Source organism: Mchenga conophoros, linkage group LG5 (assembly GCF_057382185.1).
Source record: "Mchenga conophoros isolate Kocher_MC1m ecotype Shallow Benthic linkage group LG5, M_conophoros_male_GT1.1, whole genome shotgun sequence".
Lineage (NCBI taxonomy): Eukaryota > Metazoa > Chordata > Actinopteri > Cichliformes > Cichlidae > Mchenga > Mchenga conophoros.
The window spans coordinates 34,685,836-34,704,608 of NC_140530.1; the positions used below are offsets into that span (position 1 = coordinate 34,685,836).

At 42.9% G+C, this 18,773-nt stretch overlaps 1 protein-coding gene across 2 annotated transcripts in view; it reads right to left on the reverse strand.

Annotated features, from left to right (window-relative positions):
• The window catches only part of cdh22 (cadherin 22), a 202,537-nt gene extending 184,311 nt beyond the window's left edge, over positions 1-18,226 (reverse strand). For both annotated transcript variants that reach the window (XM_085275085.1, XM_085275084.1), the window contains exon 1: positions 18,060-18,226. The gene's annotated coding sequence lies outside the window, so the exon portion shown is untranslated. The remainder of the gene's footprint in view (positions 1-18,059) is intronic.
• Positions 18,227-18,773: the final 547 nt, after the last annotated feature.

The following is an 18,773-nucleotide window of genomic DNA, read 5'->3' on the forward strand; positions in this document are numbered from 1 at the left end:
ATCTGCTAGAGGGTGTGGGGAGCCACAGCCCCGTCCTCCAGGGCATGAAGCAGGTATGGAGGAGATCAAAACTCCAGACATCCAGAGGCCCCCAGAACACAAGAGACCAAGGAAGACCAACAGAGGGGCAGCCGCACCACTATCCCAGAAAGAGCTGAGGAGAGTCCCAGATGAGGGGTCACTCAGCAGCCGCGGAGCAGAAGCCAGGGGGGTTGCAGTGACGTGCCCGCGAGCTCCGCCGGCAGCCAACTGTGCCAGAGTGACCGAGCCCCAGGCCGAGAGGCCAAGGGTACCCCACCCCCAAAGTGGCCCGAGCGAGCCCCAGGCTCCAGGCCCCGACAAGCAGCCACCAAGGAGTGAGCTGGTGTGTACCTGGACGACACAAAGAACCACCAATGCACCGATGTCTGAGGGCGTCTGCCACTGGCAGGGGAAGTGGTGGGGGGAGATAGGCCTCCATACCTTGGAGGGCCTGAGATGTCCCTAGAGAGGTGGCGTCTGATACCCGATCTGACATATAGACAAAGACATCCATTCCCACCCTCATGCTCTCATATGCAATTACTCAACACTCACCCAATGTGGAGACAGACATAAAGATACACTGTACATACAGTGGGGCAAAAAAATATTTAGTCAGCCACCGATTGTGCAAGTTCCCCCACCTAAAATGATGACAGAGGTCAGTAATTTGCACCAGAGATACACTTCAACTGTGAGAGACAGAATGTGAAAAAAAAATCCATGAACACTTGGATTTCCAGGCTTCTACCGTTCTACCTTTAAAAGCCGGAGAGCAGTCAAATGCTGGAAGTGGAAGCTAAATTGGCTAGTCATTCATATGTATATTAGGTTGTTACCTAGGAATTCTGGAGGGAGGGGAGTGGGGGAAATAAATCTCCAAAAGTCACCAACTTGGAGTGTTTCAGTTTGCCATCTTAGGGAGAAATCAACACACATGGGTGTATGTCCTTTGTTGCTGAGATTTATTGATGAAAACAGTACAAAAAAACCAACCATTTGTACACATATTTACAAATAATAATAAAATAATAAAATAAATAATAATAAAAAGCGAGTGAGTACATTACAACATTTTCAGCAATCACTCACAATCCTGGCACTGCCATGGTATCTGTAGTCTGCATTTACCACATGTGTATCTGTAGCAGTGAACACATCGCACAGTGGCCTGATTTTTCTTGCATCATGTGGAGGTCCATGAACCAATGAACATGCTCCGTTTGCTGTGCATGTTGAATAGTCCATTCTTGAATGCTATGAAGCATGTCAAGAGTGATCAAGAGTCGAAAAAGAGAGCTTGTTTGGGGACTGAGACAGCGAAAGATGGCACAGTGTGGCGTGAAGAACATGTGGGGATCTGTCTCCCTTTCACCCCAATAGAAGCGTACGCTGCAGATGGAGAGCCAACGGCTAAGGCCAGGAGAAGTATCTCGAGTCGCCTTCAGAGCTTCCTGTGTTTCATCACTCTTGACATGCTTCATAGCATTCAAGAATGGACTATTCAACATGCACAGCAAACGGAGCATGTTTATTGGTTCATGGACCTCCACATGATGCAAGAAAAATCATGCCACTGTGCGATGTGTTCACTGCTACAGATACACATGTGGTAAATGCAGACTACAGATACCATGGCAGTGCCAGGATTGTGAGTGATTGCTGAAAATGTTGTAATGTACTCACTCGCTTTTTATTATTATTTGTAAATATGTGTACAAATGGTTGGTTTTTTGTACTGTTTTTATCAATAAATCTCAGCAACAAAGGACATACACCCATGTGTGTTGATTTCTCCCTAAGATGGCAAACTGAAACACTCCAAGTTGGTGACTTTTGGAGATTTATTTCCCCCACTCCCCTCCCTCCAGAATTCCTAGGTAACAACCTAATATACATATGAATGACTAGCCAATTTAGCTTCCACTTCCAGCATTTGACTGCTCTCCGGCTTTTAAAGGTAGAAACGCAAAATGATGGCTCCGCGGGGGTTTAAGTGTGAATCCACATGGTAGGATTTGTAAAGAATTCATTCGTAAATCAGGGTGGAAAATAAGTATTTGGTCAATAACAAAAATACAACTCAATACTTTGTAACATAACCTTTGTTGGCAATAACAGAGGTCAAACGTTTACTATAGGTCTTTACCAGGTTTGCACACACAGTAGCTGGTATTTTGGCCCATTCCTCCATGCAGAGCTTCTCGAGAGCAGTGATGTTTTGGGGCTGTCGCCGAGCAACACGGACTTTCAACTCCCGCCACAGATTTTCTATGGGGTTGAGGTCTGGAGACTGGCTAGGCCACTCCAGGACTTTCAAATGCTTCTTACGGAGCCACTCCTTTGTTGCCCGGGCGGTGTGTTTTGGATCATTGTCATGTTGGAAGACCCAGCCTCGTTTCATCTTCAAAGTTCTCACTGATGGAAGGAGGTTTTGGCTCAAAATCTCATGATACATGGCCCCATTCATTCTGTCCTTAACACGGATCAGTCGTCCTGTCCCATTGGCAGAAAAACAGCCCCATAGCATGATGTTTCCACCCCCATGCTTCACAGCAGGTATGGTGTTCTTGGGATGCAACTCAGTATTCTTCTTCCTCCAAACACGACGAGTTGAGTTTATACCAAAAAGTTCTACTTTGGTTTCATCTGACCACATGACATTCTCCCAATCCTCTGCTGTATCATCCATGTGCTCTCTGGCAAACTTCAGACGGGCCTGGACATGCACTGGCTTCAGGAGCGGTACACGTCTGGCACTGCGGGATTTGATTCCCTGCCGTTGTAGTGTGTTACTGATGGTGACCTTTGTTACTTTGGTCCCAGCTCTCTGCAGGTCATTCACCAGGTCCCCCCGTGTGGTTCTGGGATCTTTGCTCACCGTTCTCATGATCATTTTGACCCCACGGGATGAGATCTTGCGTGGAGCCCCAGATCGAGGGAGATTATCAGTGGTCTTGTATGTCTTCCAATTTCCGATGATTGCTCCCACAGTTGATTTTTTCACACCAAGCTGCTTGCCTATTGTAGATTCACTCTTCCCAGTCTGGTGCAGGTCTACAATACTTTTCCTGGTGTCCTTCGAAAGCTCTTTGGTCTTGGCCATGGCGGAGTTTGGAGTCTGACTGTTTGAGGCTGTGGACAGGTGTCTTTTATACAGATGATGAGTTCAAACAGGTGCCATTCATACAGGTAATGAGTGGGGGACAGAAAAGCTTCTTACAGAGGACGTTACAGGTCTGTGAGAGCCAGAGATTTTCCTTGTTTGAGGTGACCAAATACTTATTTTCCACCCTAATTTATGAATAAATTCTTTACAAATCCTACCATGTGAATTCATGGATTTTTTTTCACATTCTGTCTCTCACAGTTGAAGTGTACCTCTGGTGCAAATTACTGACCTCTGTCATCATTTTAAGTGGGGGAACTTGCACAATCGGTGGCTGACTAAATACTTTTTTGCCCCACTGTACAATCACACTCCCCAGGTCTAGGTACCCTTGCCCCTGGAGGGGGAAACTGCACCCAGACCCAGGTGGTGTTACCCTTTTCCCTGGGGTGGAGAGAAGCAGACTGCCCCGACTCGGCAGCAGCAGGGAGGCCCCACATTCCAGACCCCAATCGGATGGCCAACTCCTCCTCCCAGCCCCCCTGCTCCAACAGGCTGCAGAGAACGGCGGTATGTGAAGACTCCAAACCTCCCTCCGCCCGCTCATATGTAGTGTTGATGCATGTGTGTTCTAAGGTGCATTTAAAACCCAGGAGGGCATGGAGCTACCTGCCAGAGAGCAGCAGGTAAGAGCATTGCCCCTCCTGATAGCCCTCAATGTCTACATGTATTTAAAATTGAGAGGTGGGCAACACCCCTCCTTGAATCGCTACCTTATCGTGGTGGAGGGGTTTGTGTGTCACAGGGATCCCAGGGGCTATGTTGTCTGTGGGCTTTTGCCCCCTGGTAGGGTCTCCCATGGCAAATTGGCCCTGGGTGAGGGACCAGATAAAGAGCGATTCATAAGACCCTCATGAAAAGGACATCGAGGGAACAGTTTACTGATAGGTTTGTAGCTTGAACCCATCCGCTGGAACGTTGAAGACAATATAATTACACTGCAAAGCAAGACACAAGTAGGCAAGCTTCTTCATGTTTCTCGTGCACGGGAGAGAACCGGACAGGCACCGTTCCTTCGCTTGACCCCAGTTGCTCTCGTCCGTTCTCCCGTACCACTGTTCTTTTATTGAGGTTACATGAATATGCATAAGTTCATTAACATATGACGTCTACATACACACAAAGAGTACCTTGCCTGTGTGTGTGTGTGTGTGTGTGTGTGTGTGTGTGTGTGTGTGTGTGTGTGTGTGTGTGTGGGTGTGTGGACTGCTGATCAAAGGGTCAAACATCCTTGGTCAGGAAGAGGGTAGCTTCCCCCTCACCCTAGATGGTTCATCCTAGATAACACGGTGAGGAAGTCCTGCAGTTCATCTAAACAAAGGGCACTTAGACTAGAACAGACACAACTACGTTAATCCTACCATAAAACAATAAGACACGGTATGACCTCTCATGCTCCCAAAGTGCTGTCTAATACACACAAAGTTTGCAGACTATCAAGGATCAAAACCTCTACCAATCTACAACTAATTACAAAACTCTAAGCATATATAAGTAAATATTTCTAAGCATAAATGACAATCAACAATACAAATCTAACATTTACCCTGCCCGGGATAGGGTTACCGGGGCCCCGCCCTGGAGCCAGGCCCGGGGAGGGTGCCCGAGGGCGAGCGTCTGGTGGCCGGGCCTTAGTCCATGGGGCCCGGCCGGGCACAGCCCGAAGAGGAGACATGGGCCCATCCTCCCGCAGGCCCACCACCCGCAGGAGGCGCCATAGGGGTTGGGTGCATTGTGTGCCGGGTGGCGGCCAGGAGCGGAGGCCCTGGCGGACTGACCCCCGGCTGCCAAGACTGGCAATAGGGACATGGAATGTCACCTCTCTGGTGGGGAAGGAGCCTGAGTTAGTGCGTGAGGTTGAGAGGTACCGGCTAGATATAGTCGGGCTCACCTCTACACATGGCTTGGGCTCTGGAACCAGTCTCCTGGAGAGGGGCTGGACTCTGTCTCAGTCTGGAGTTGCCCCTGGTGAGAGGCGGCGGGCTGGGGTGGGTATCCTAATATCCCCTCGGCTTGCTGCCGGTACGTTGGGGTTTTTCCCGGTGGACGAGAGGGTTTGTTCCCTGCGCCTTAGGGTCGGGGAACGGGTCCTGACTGTCATCTGCGCTTATGCGCCGAGTGGCAGTTCAGAGTACCCAGCCTTCTTAGAGTCCCTGGGGGGGGGGTGTTGGAGGGTGCTCCACCTGGAGACTCTGTTGTCCTGCTGGGAGACTTCAATGCTCACGTGGGTAACAACAGCGAGACCTGGAGGGGTGTGATTGGGAGGAACGGCCTCCCTGATCTGAACCCGAGCGGTGCTCTGTTATTGGACTTCTGTGCTAATCACAGTTTGGCCATAACGAACACCCTGTTCGAACATAAGAGTGTCCATAAGTGCACGTGGCACCAGGATGCTCTAGGCCGTAGGTCGATGATCGATTTTGTAATCGTATCAGCAGACCTGCGACCATATGTTCTGGACACTATACAACCGTTGCAAGAGCTTGGTTCGCATTGCCGGCAATAAGTCGGACTCGTTCCCGGTGGGTGATGGGCTCTGCCAGGGCTTCCCTTTGTCTCCGGTTCTGTTCATAATTTTTATGGACAGGATTTCTAGGCGCAGCCAAGTGGCGGAGGGCTTTCGCTTTGGTGGCCTCAGAATCTCATCTCTGATTTTTGCAGATGATGTGGTTCTGTTGGCTTCATCGGGTGAGGGCCTCCAGCTCGCACTGGAGCGGTTCGCAGCCGAGTGTGAAGCAGCGGGAATGAGGATCAGCACCTCCAAATCTGAGGCCATGGTTCTCAGCCGGAAAAGGGTGGAGTGCCCACTCCGGGTCGGGGATGAGTTCCTGCCCCAAGTGGAGGAGTTCAAGTATCTCAGGGTCTTGTTCGCGAGTGATGGGAGAAGGGAGCCGGAGATCGACAGACGGATGCGGACGCTGCACCGGTCCGTCGTGGTGAAGAGGGAGCTGAGTGTAAAAGCGAAGCTCTCAATTTACCGGTCGATCTACGTCCCTACCCTCACCTATGGCCATGAGCTGTGGGTAGTGACCGAAAGAACGAGATCGCGGATACAAGCGGCAGAAATGAGCTTCCTCCGAAGGGTGGCTGGCCTCTCCCTTAGAGATAGGGTGAGAAGTTCGGCCATCCGGGAGGGGCTCAGAGTAGAGCAGCTGCTGCTCCACATCGAAAGGAGCCAGCTGAGGTGGTTCGGGCATCTGACAAGGATGCCCCCTGGGCGCCTCCTGGGTGAGGTGTTCCAGGCATGTCCCACCGGGAGGAGGCCCCGGGGCAGACCCAGGACACGCTGGAGAGATTATATCTCTCGGCTGGCCTGGGAACGCCTTGGTATTCCCCCGGATAAGCTGGAGGAGGTGGCTGGGGAGAGGGAGGTCTGGGCCTCTTTGCTTAGGCTGCTGCCCCCGTGACCCGGCCCCGGACAAAGCGGATGAAAATGGATGGATGGATGGATGGAAGGTGGGCAACGACGCCAGGGGAGAATTCCTGATCAAAATCTGCTATGCAGGGTGATTACTCAAGCAGATTGACCTCGATAATGTTGGTACCGTCACAAAGCTCAAGAAGAGTGTACCGATGGCCATGGAGACATTCTTCCAAGTAATTCTCTCTGAATTGTATTTATTTGAACCTACATTAAAAACTGCTGAAACTGGTTGGCCACTGCATGCTAAAGTTTTCAATAACAAGAAAAGGGAAGAAACTATTGAACTTTTCAGCACGAAGGCTGTATGATAGCTCTACACATATTTGTGTGCATGCAGGTGTGTGAGTGTATGTATTTGTATGTATTCTTTTTCTTTTGTGTGTGTGTAAACAGTGTAAACTAGGGCTGCTCGATTATGGCAAAAATGATAATCACGATTATTTTCACTGAAATTGAGATCTTGATTATTTGACGATATTTATTTAACCCTTTAAGACCTATAGAACCAAGTACGCCAGAGCTTATATTATTTTTTTACATGCTGTAGTGCCATTTGTGGGAGCATTTCAAGTTGCTATACATCAATACAACTGTTATAGCCCATATTTTAATAATATGTATGTATTAAGTCCATAGTAACTACATTAATTGTAAAAAAAAGTGCAATAAACTACAAAAAAATTGAAAATCGTTTTTGGTTTTTTTTACATATATTTCTACTTAGAGAAATTTAAGAGGTTTATCCCTCAAAACTTTAAATACAAAAAAGTTGCAAAAAATAGTTTACAACAACAGGAAATTTATTTTGAGTGTCTTCATAGTTTTTTTTTTGGAGATACAGCAATTTTTATATACTGCAGGAAAAACGAAAAAACAATCCTATGATGCAAATTTGCAAAGAAAACAGCATGTGCATCAAAATAAACTATTTCCAGCAGTGCAATTCGAGTTCTAAGCATCCCAGAAACTATTCAGAAAAGTCAAACATGACCAGTATAGGCTTTTAAGGCCTACAAGTAAAAAACTACATTTTCCGCGAAAATGACATCACTTCCGGTTTCGGGCAGGAAATAGCGGACATGCGATAGTTCGTGCTGATGTCTGTTTCAATGTGGGAAGTGTTAGGAACAGCTGATCGGATCGGCAAAGCGTGTTTCTGGAATATTATGTTTTTGTTCCTGCAAGCGCTTTTTATGCAATATTTGCAAAGCTTAACCGTGACCTAGGACAAGCTGATGGCATAAGATGTAAGTACAACTCCTCCGGTTTTATATGCAAAAAAATTATTGCGCTAGCTTACGCGGTCCCGGTTCTACAGGGATTTAAGTGGTTAACAATAACAATGTATTGAATAATGACTTTAAAAAATAATATAAAATAGTGTGCAAATACTGATAACAGTGCAAATGTTTGCAATATAATAAATAAATGAAAAATGTAAACATCTGTGTTTAGTGAACTTTGCAGTGTTGCTCTGTGGTGCAGCTATTACACCGTAGCAAAGTTTACACACTGTGTCTACTTGATCCACGTCTGACTCCGCGAACCCATAATGTTTCCACACCACTGAAGTTTTTTTTTTACCTCTCTTTTCAACCAACAGCAGTCACTCTCCTCTCCAAATAACTTCTGCTTAGCTTTCCAAGCTTCCCTCGGGTCCTCTTAATTGTTGTGACGCGTGTTCGAAATGCAGAGAGGTGCGCTCGATTTGCCGCACAGAGCAGCGGGACAGTAAAGCACGAGGGAGGGGCTAATAATCGGCTCAGTCATTTTTAATGATCCTTGAAAGACCAGATCGTAATCGTGATTAAAATTCGATTAATTGAGCAGCCCTAGCTTATACCATTAGTAATAATGTAGAACAATCCACATGAATATGTTATCAATGCATAATTCAGCAAACACATGAAAACTTAAAAATGTGTGTTCTTTTTGTGTTTGTTTGTAAGTACTTTTATGTGGCAGTAAGATGAAAAGTATTGTTATGTGATCAACTCTATACAGTCATACCTGAATATTTCATAACCCCTTTACTACAGAGAAAAACATCATTGCATCATCAAATTTGTCATTTTGATCATGTGATATTTTTTAAAGGGAACATTTTATCAAGCCTGAAATTCATTCCAACAGTTCAGTATCACTTTAACTGCAATTATTTAAGGATGTCTTTTCCATTATACCTCTATGAAGTGCCAACAGTGTCACACTGGAAAACAACTTAGTTCCACTCCCAAGGAGTCCCTAAAAGGGCTGTATTAAGAGTTATTACTTTGCCCGGAGGAAGTGATATCCATGCTGGCTGCAAACACATTTCTTAAAGCTGCCACTTACCACACACCTGGTATTCTTTGTCAGTCCAGATACAGAGTAACCTTTATTGATTATAATAGTGCACAATTTATTGGGTTTTTTTTCTGCATTCTGAGCGCTTTCCCTGTTTGCAAAGCTTATAGAGATTCTGTAGTTTTGTTTGGTCTTTCATGTGACAAATACCTATATGACAATGGAGCCTAGATACATAAATCCAGAAATATTAAAAACACTAGTTGTTTCCATACACATTACTATGATTTTCATTATTATTGCATATTTGGGCTTTATTAAATTGCTAAACAAAGAATAAATGAAAAGAAATAAAATAATCATCACTAATCTGATAGAACTATTTATTATGTAGTAGGATTATTTGTTTAGACATATCTTCTTTGTCCAAGCACCCAAAACTGTGTCACTTTCAGTTTTCATGATAAAAAAAAATCTTTAAAATGAAATTACCACGGAACTTAACTGCTCTATCATATTTCCAGTTATTAATATTGGATTTTCTCCCATACTATGATTGTGATGTTTTGCATATACATTTATTATTACTATATGTTTTCCACTATGTCAATTAGTAAGGAAGACCGGATAGCGCCATTTGGCAATCACTGGTCGCTGGGGAAAAATGAGTATTCCCCAACTGGTTGTTATTGGTTTCTGGAGGTTGCTGTGAAATCATTTGCTGAAATCCCAGTCACACAGGAGTAGAGACCAGTCAGCAAACACCTGGTAACAACCTGAAACAAAAGTGCATCCCCAACCAGTTGGCAAATATTTATGAGAGGTATGACTGTCACTAGGTGGAATGGACCACAAAGAGTTATATACTTTTGCAATGAAAACCTTATGATTGCTTTAGTTGCTAGCAGGTTCCCCCAGTTTGTAGTTTACATGGAAGCCACCAGCTTGTCAACTACAGGCTAAGTAGTAATGAAACTGTGAAGAATTCAATGCAAAGCAGAGACAGAGACCATTCACCTTCAAATTAAAGTTTTGTCTTTTGAAATGTGCTGTCTTCCCAAAGGGACAACTTTTATTTTGAATGCAAATAGTCTCTTTTTTCAGTTTGCAGCACACTTTTTCAAGTTTCCCTACAACTCAGTGGTTAGGGAGCGTTTGCAGACAAGTCAGCCTTGTCCGTGCAAACCAAGCGGGATTTGGTGCAGCACACACGTTGTGACTTCACTTAGTGACAGCTAGCAACCTCCAAAAAACATTTTTTTCCAACTGGAGATTGCCAAGGAGTTCACCAACTAATCTTTAGACCTGTTTAAAAAAATGATGCAACAAGATTTTTTTTTTTTAATCTCAATTGAAAGTTTACCGGCAGCACGGTGGTTAGCACTGTTGCCGCACAGCAAGAAGGTCCTGAGTTCAATTCCAACATCAGGCCGGGGTCTTTCTGTGTGGAGTTTGCATGTTCTCCCCGTGTTTGCGTGGGTTCCCTCCGGGTACTCCGGCTTCCTCCCACCGTCCAAAGACATGCAGCTTGTGGGGATAGGTTAATTGGATAATCCAAATTGTCACTAGGTGTGAATGTTCGAATGAATGTGAGTGCGAATGGTTGTCTGTCCCTGTGTGTTGGCCCTGCGACAGACTGGCGACCTGTCCAGGGTGTACCCTGCCTCTTGCCCTATGACAGCTGGGATAGGCTCCAGCGCCCCCCGCGACCCTGAAAAGGATAAGCGGAAGCGAATGGATGGATGGATGAAAGTTTACCGGGATAAATAATTACATTTATAAAAACAAAGAAATTAAAATATTAGGGTTGTGCATTTAGCTCTATGTGATAACAAACAACAGTGTGCCAGGACCATTCATCAGTCACAAGTTTGCAGTCCTGCCAGAAAGAAATGAGAATGAGAGCAAAGTAAGAGTGTGAGAAAGGCAAAGACAAAGAGAACTACCCAAAGCCTGTATTAGCCACTCACTGAAGCCAACTGTCTGTTGCTAGGCTGCATTACCAGACAGTAAATGAAAAGCTTTGGAGGGTAATTTCGACAAATATACAAATTCAGCATTGATGTTTGCTCATTCATCCATTGTCTTATCCGCTTATTCCTACTCAGGGTCAGAAGGTGCTGGAGTCTGTCCCAGCATAGACAGCACAGAAGGCAGGAAAATACCCTTGACAGGCTGCCAGTTCACAAATGAACTGACATGGACACACACTCATTTGTACTCACAATCACATCTAGGGACAATCTGTAGTCTCATATTAAACTAACATCCATACATTTGAACTATGACAGGTAAAAGTAGCAAATGGATAAAACTCCTTCTTGTTCCCAGGCAGCAAGCTAATGACTGAATAAGAGTCATTCAAACATTCACACAAAGAAACACTGAATTCTGGCTATTAGTCATAACATAACATTAATAAACTGATTCTTAGTCACAAAGGGGAACAAACTGATACACATCTTTGCCACTTTAGTTTCTAAAAATTGTTCTGCTTTTAACTTATTCAGCCAAGTCGACCAATTATCGTATGTGTATCTTAATAATGATGCATTACATGGTCTATTTTGGAAGTCATGTAAGTAAGAGGTCCTTCCTGTTAATGGCTGTACTCGACTCAATCTGTAAGCCTTTAAAAGTGACAGCTTATCATAGATCTAATTTCAGGGACACTAATCAATGAGCATCTACAGTCCTCAAAAAATGTCACTTTATACTGAGAGTAGATAATTGGAACTACGGACAAAAAGTACACAAAAAAGCACAGATTTCCCTGTTAAACGGAATCAAATTTGTGTTTACTGGCATTAGTTTTACATGCTGAACAGAGCATAAAATAAGCTATGATTGAGAGAATACTGTTTACTTATTAAAATGACCCCAGTGCTCTTCTCACACTGGGTTATGAGAAGAGCAAACAAACCAATATGATAATAACTTGCTCCTCTTCGCATCACCTCTAATCCTTTGTTCATTTTAATCTCTAACATATGAAAAAAATACCCTTATATATGTGCGCGCTCGCGTGTGGATGTTTGCATGTGATTCACTGAAGTTATGTATCTCGAAAGATATCAAGCATTTCAGCCACAAAATGCGGATGACTTTCCCTACCTTGGCAGCCTTCATCCTTCCAAAGTCGACACTGATTCAGAAATACACCACTGTAAGCTCTGCCAATGGGGTTATGCCAGACTCAGAGGAAGAGTCTCTGTGAACCGTGACATCCAGGTGAAGAACTGCCTGTTTACAAAGCAGTTGTTCTTCCTACTCCAGTGCAAGAGGCACAAACACAGGCCAGGCAGACCAGCTATGAACACAGATTGAGTAAGTCTGGATCCAATCACCAGAGATGAAATCCTGGCTCTAGGAAATCATACACATTTAGGTAGAAAAAACAGAGGAACAAACAAAAGCACAGTGGAAGAACTGACTGTGTGAAACGTTTCTTCAACTATCACAAGTGTACTGTGTGTCAAGTGCAATATGCACATTATTGCATTGAGCGTAACCTATCACTATGGATATTTTCAAAAGGGGTGACTGTAGCTCAGACGATAGAGCAGGTCATTTGTTAACTGGAAAGTTGGTGGTTCAATCCCTGTCTGTTCCAGTCTGCGTGCCAAAATATCCTTAGGCAAGATGCTGAACTTCAAATTGCTCTCTGATTTGTCCATTGGAACGAATTTTAGATAAAAAGGTGCTTGTATGAATGAGGCATGTTGTATTGAGTGCTCAATTACAACAGAGAAGCGCTATATAAGAATCTGCCCATTTGCCAGCAGTAGTGCATAGAAGCTGTTTTTTTCTGAAGCACACAAAAAGCAAATTTTACAAAACTCCAAACATATATAACATAATCTACCGTATTCTTCCACCACTAGTAGTAGTAGTAGCAATAGTACCAATAGTAAAAAACATAAAGAAAAAGGTTATCTATGAAAATTGCATTTGTATTTCCAAATGTTTTTAGACTTTACCTATATCAATTTTATCAGATACTGAATATTGTTGGTATCCATTTGCTCCTCTTCTTACTACTCTCTCTTTTTTAAGTAAATTTTGGGATTACAGTATTGTGAGTGTTGTATTTCTTGTACTTGTTGGCACAATGATGCAGTGGTTTGTACTATCACCGAGCTCAAACTTGCCAGCCAGCCAAGGCCATTCTGTGTGGCATTTGCATGCTCTCCCTGTGCCTGTGTGGGTTGTCTCTGGGTACTCTGGCTCTGTCCCACAGTTCAAAGATAAGCTTGTTAGGTCAACTGGTGATTCTAAATTGGCTGTGAACATGAATACTTGCCCTGCGGTAGACTGGTGACTTGTCCAGGATATAACCTGCTTCATCCAAAACTTATCAGTGAAGAGCATTGCTTGTATAATTCTTGTATATAATTCTTATATATTTTTTTTTTCTTGCATCATGTCACCAATTTTCAAAGTAAATATACTTGACATGGAATTCTCACCAACCATCCAAACTGCACGTGCAAAGAAAACAAACCTTTGTTGGTGATGACGGCTTTAAGATGCCCCCTGTATGGAGAAACTAGTCACATGCATTGCTCAGGTGTGATTTTTACCCTTACTTATTGTACTTACAAAGATATATAGATAATTACATAGATAGATAGAATTATATAGATATAGATATAGATACACACACAGAGAGAGATAAACATTTAAGTTAAAACATTATAAAAATTTATAGCAATGCATTTTAACTTATTTTCCAATATAAAGCAATAAAAGCATCCATCTGATACAACAGATGAACATAAAAACTGCTCGGCATTTGTTTGTGTTTACATGCTTATGTTTGGTCTGTCTAACTGTGCAAAACTAGCAGAATTTATCAGTAACAATAGGGGCATGACTTCCACGTGCATGTTTATACTGTTTTTGGAGCACAAAATTAGCATCTGTTTAAATAAAAACAGATGATCAAATAATAATTAAAACCTAGAATTAGACAATCACGGCAAGGAAAATAAACATTATTTGCAAATGAGTTAGACTGGAATACTAAATCATTCTTATGGCTGTTAGCTAAACATGAGGCATTTAGCTTTTTGATAGAAAAAGCAGTTATTTTAGCCTCACAACAACATATCATTTTCACATGTTTACAGTTTAAAAAATGGGGACATAACTTATTACTAACTAGTAATGATTTTGAGTCCCTTTTGTTTTTGCTAATCCTGGCTTGCTGCGTTCCGATGCGTCCACTCTTTACGCTAATCCAAACTATGCTAAGCTAAGTATATGGCCCAGTCACTGTAGATTTATATTTAGAGTATATAGATATGGAAGCAGTATCAATCTTCTCATCCAACTCTTATACAAGAGTTACTTGTTATACAAAAACAAGCTTATACAGAAATTTTATTTTTTTTTCTTTTAACTTGAAGGACACAAAATAAGGTATGATGATGACAACATAAACTGCACTGTTGAATCATTGTTGACTAGCTTGCTGCAAAACAGCCTCAACAGTGACCAAATAAAAAGGTATGAGTGACTTGTTTCATCACAAGTAAAAGCAGCTGAGTTTCCTGAGTAAAAGCCACAGTATTCGAAAATTGCTGGATCAAAGTATTGCCTGTAACGCTCTTCTTGAAATCAGTTGCAAACAGCGCTGGAAAATCAACCATGGAGCCGGTCCATGGCCTTAAGCTCTCTGTCTCCTTCTACCTAGTGATTCCATCACAGAGCTCAAGCAGTAATACGGTTGATGCAGTCCCTGCCCGGAGGGGGTAATGAAGTGACTAAGGGCTGACCGTTCCTGACCGCCAACAAGACAGCAGGTGTGAGCAGTGAGGAGTGTGAATATGTGTGTTATAGTGTATATGGGTGTGTTTGTGTGTGAGTCTGTGTGTATTAGAGGGTATTAGATAGAGAGAGAGACAGAGATTATGTATATGTTTTTTCACTATGAACTAGGTTCCTAATCATAAGTATGAATCAATTAGTTGGTCTAATCGGTACTTTTTTTGTCAGGCATGAAGAGAAAAGAAAAAACAACAAACTCACGTTTACGCTCGTCTATATCATCTTTAGTGCCACATCACTGCCATCTATCAGCCTCTTTTGCTCCCCTTTTCTCTTTCTAGTTCCAGCACTCTTTCATTTTCCTCCCTCTCTTCTCGTATCTATCCAAGCCATCTCTCCTTTAACACTACATTTATGCGCAGGCTTGGTAAACGGTAATCAATGTCTCACAATGGTGGACTGCTTCATCGAAACGATTTTTCAGGGGAGCTGTGTGTTTGTTCACGTGCATGTTTGTGTATGTGACAAAGGGTGAGATAAAAAGCAAGACATAGACTGAAGAAAGGAGAGACAGAGAAACTGAGCCATTGCTTGATGCACACACATCAGGCTTTTTATGTAAGTAAGCTTATATTTTGTGCATCTATGCCTGTTTGTGTTAAAAACACGTGTGAAAATTTCACACTGGATTTGGCACTGACTCCAGAAGCTCACTGTAATGCATTCACTTTTGGTACATAAATCACAATCAGCCTATCCTGCCATCTGGGTTACTGCTACATGGCCCTTGTAATGTACATGCTGGTTAGACCACCAGCTGAATAGTTAGACTACGAAAGCAGATATGTGTCTCTAATGGACAGTAGAATAGCAAATAAATTCCTTGAAGAAAATGTTTGGTATTCTGCGTGTGTGTGTGTGTGTGTGTGTGTGTGTGTGTGTGTGTGTGTGTGTGTGTGTGTGTGTGTGTGTGTGTGTGTGTGTGTGGGAGGAAGGTGGGGGGGTGTACGTATTCCTGTATATCAGATCCTCTTAAAATTGTTTAAACAACCTTATACAAAATAAAATCACAAAGCGCACAGTCACTGCATGCATAAGATAGGTTCAGTTGATAAAGCAATTTCACAATTACAAATAAATAATTAAAGCACACAAACACACACACAACCTCCAGATGCTGCAGCAAGTGGAAAATTTATTCCAACATGGCAGAAAACTAGTAAGCCCCCTGATTAATGTTTAAAGTAATGACTGAATAGTTAACTGTTTAATAAATCTCCCTGAACTTGCGCTGATCTTTACTCCAACCGACTGCCATCCTATAATGTAACTTCTGAAATCAATTTTTCAAACACAGGGTCAATAAAGGTCGCAGCCCTCACCTAGAGGTCCTGTCTCTTTGACAGATTCCTGTACAGATCAGCATCTAATTGGAAAATTAAAGTAATCGATTGGCTATTGTAACGACAGGCATTTCTCTCACTTTCTCAAACACCAATTAGGTGTGGATAAATGGTAAACTGAGGCCTGTCTGAAGTCTCACAAATACACACACTCCCCATGTACATGAACGGACGTACGTATACGTGAAGGCACATTTCCAAACACACTAATATATACAGTCAAGAATGTAGACACCCTTAAGGAGTAAACTTAACCAATCTAACCTTAGCCAAGGTCACAGAGTAATATCCTAGCTTAAAGTGTACTGTAACCCCACGGTCACAAATCATATTCAGCAATATGAAGCACACACACACACACACACACACACACACACACACACACACACACACACACACGAGTCCTCCAGTTGGGAACAGGTTGTATTTCATCCAGATACCAAGATGAAGGGTCTGCCTTCCTACAAAACAAATATTAAGCTGGCATGGAAGAAATCTGATCAATCTTGTAGTTGTGAAGTACTTACAGTATAATGCGTCCAAAATTGTGGGAAGCAGCAAACACTAGATTGAGCTAACATTTGCCTGTCTCTTCAGGGACTGTTTCATGAGAATAACAAATGTCAAATAATATTTAAGCAAATCTAAATGCCATGTGGACAAATATTTTGGAAGGCTGAGCAAAATAAATCAATTTAAAAGAAGGCAACAAAGCACAGCGAAAGGTTGAGAGGGAGAGGAGCAGAATTCTCAGTCAGTAACTGCTGAGATGTGCATGTTGCAGGAAATTTGGATCTTGTCCAGCAGAATGTGTTAAACAAACGAGATAGAAATTGCGGCTGATGCTAATTTGATTTGTGAATATCTATTAGATCCACATGAAGACTGAAAATTATTAAAATATCAAATATAAATGAGTAAACCCAAAGTAATTGGTAGTAATAGGAAAAAAGAAAATGAAAGGAAGGATACAAAAAAGGGACAATGTTACATTTGCAAGAATGAGACTTTTGTTTAATGAGACTAAAATATTTTAGTCTACATAACTATCAGTGAATGTTCATCCCAACATTACTAAGATAAGAGTTGTGGTTTGTTTGTTTGTTTATTTTGTTAGTTAGTTAGATGTTAGAATGCTTTTAAGTCAGCATCCATTCAACAGCATGGCTTTAGTGCACAGTGGCACGCATCCAACTTCCCCAGATGCATCCTGTTGGCGCATCAAGTGGCTGCAGTCCTCGGAAACCCATCTCAGTGTGCAGGAGGTGCGTGCAGTCGTTTTGCCCCCCTCCCCACCTCTAGGTTATTTCATTTTGTTAGGCTTTGTGTTGTTGCTTCAAGGCTGATGTGCATATACACAGTTAGACTGTCTATTCCTATGACTACTACAGTCAGTTGCGGTTTGTACCATTAAAAATAGAATTTTCCACAACCATTCACCACGGAATCTATGCACACAGTATAGTCCACTACCTCTCCCCAATTTCACCGTGAAGATGTTGCTACAAATCCATGCGACGAAATTGTGAAGGTGCAGTTTTGTCCCAGAGTGAGTGACCAATTTCGGGCACAGTTTTCGGATCTACCGTAACCTTGCAATCGTTAAGAGTAGTCTGATTACTATTTAAATCATTGCATGTGATCGAAATCGCGACTGTGTCCTGCGCAGCGCTTATTACCAAGTGCTTGACAAATGTTAAATGTGTGATAAGTGTCAACAAGTTAGCTGGCGATGTTCAACCTTCAATTAAATACATTTATTATTAAAAAATGCAAAGGCTCTAATTTCCTCTATCAATACATGTGCACGCACACAAACACAGTATTATAAGAACAAAAATCCACAGTACATTTCTGCAGTTCCCTCGTATTTGCTCCTACAGTTAAAAGGCAAAGGGCATTTTCAAAATCCAACAGAAATGTATGTTACAAGAGCGTGCCAGCGCACGGTGAACTTTCTCATTAAATTAAAACAAAGTCCTACCTTTGTTATCGCGTGGCGAGAACAAATGCCTTTGCCTTGACAAGTTGCAGAGGGACACGGTAACGGTTATTCAGCTTGGCGCTTCTCCTGCAATCAAAGGTAAACGATTCCTTGTCAGATGAAAATCAGAGGGACAGACGCTCCGCTCGCCCTGTCTGCCACCGCGCTGCGCGTCTGGAGTCTCTGTTCCGATGAGCGCAGAGAGAGCAAAGGCAAAGCCGCTCTCGGAACGGCGCGGTATGGAAAGCCCCTGGTGGTGATGAAGGGAACCTACCAATGAAGCGGACGAGAGAAACGGAAAGAGAGAGAGAGACAGGAGATGAGAGAAAGAATTGGGGACCGATGGGGGTCACTGGAAGATAAAGTAAACAAGGCGTGCTCGTTTGACCTCTATATTCATGTAAACATATTGAATGTCATAAAGACGGATACTGTCTGGCCAAAAAAGAACACCACAAAATGGTATGAGCACTGCACATTGTGCATCATTACTACCATTACAATTCCAGTCCACAGACAGAAGACAGTTGCAGGGGTTTGCTTGTAAGTTCCAGCAATGAGTGCTGAAGCAAAAACTAAAGTCGTGACTTTCAAACTAAAGGCTTTTGCTGTATGAGAAAAGTTTTTGCAGCCTGCTGTGTGGTTTATTATCAAAATTTGCCATTTTGTTCTGCATTCCTCAAGCCCATAATGCACCTTTATTCCTTGGTGGGA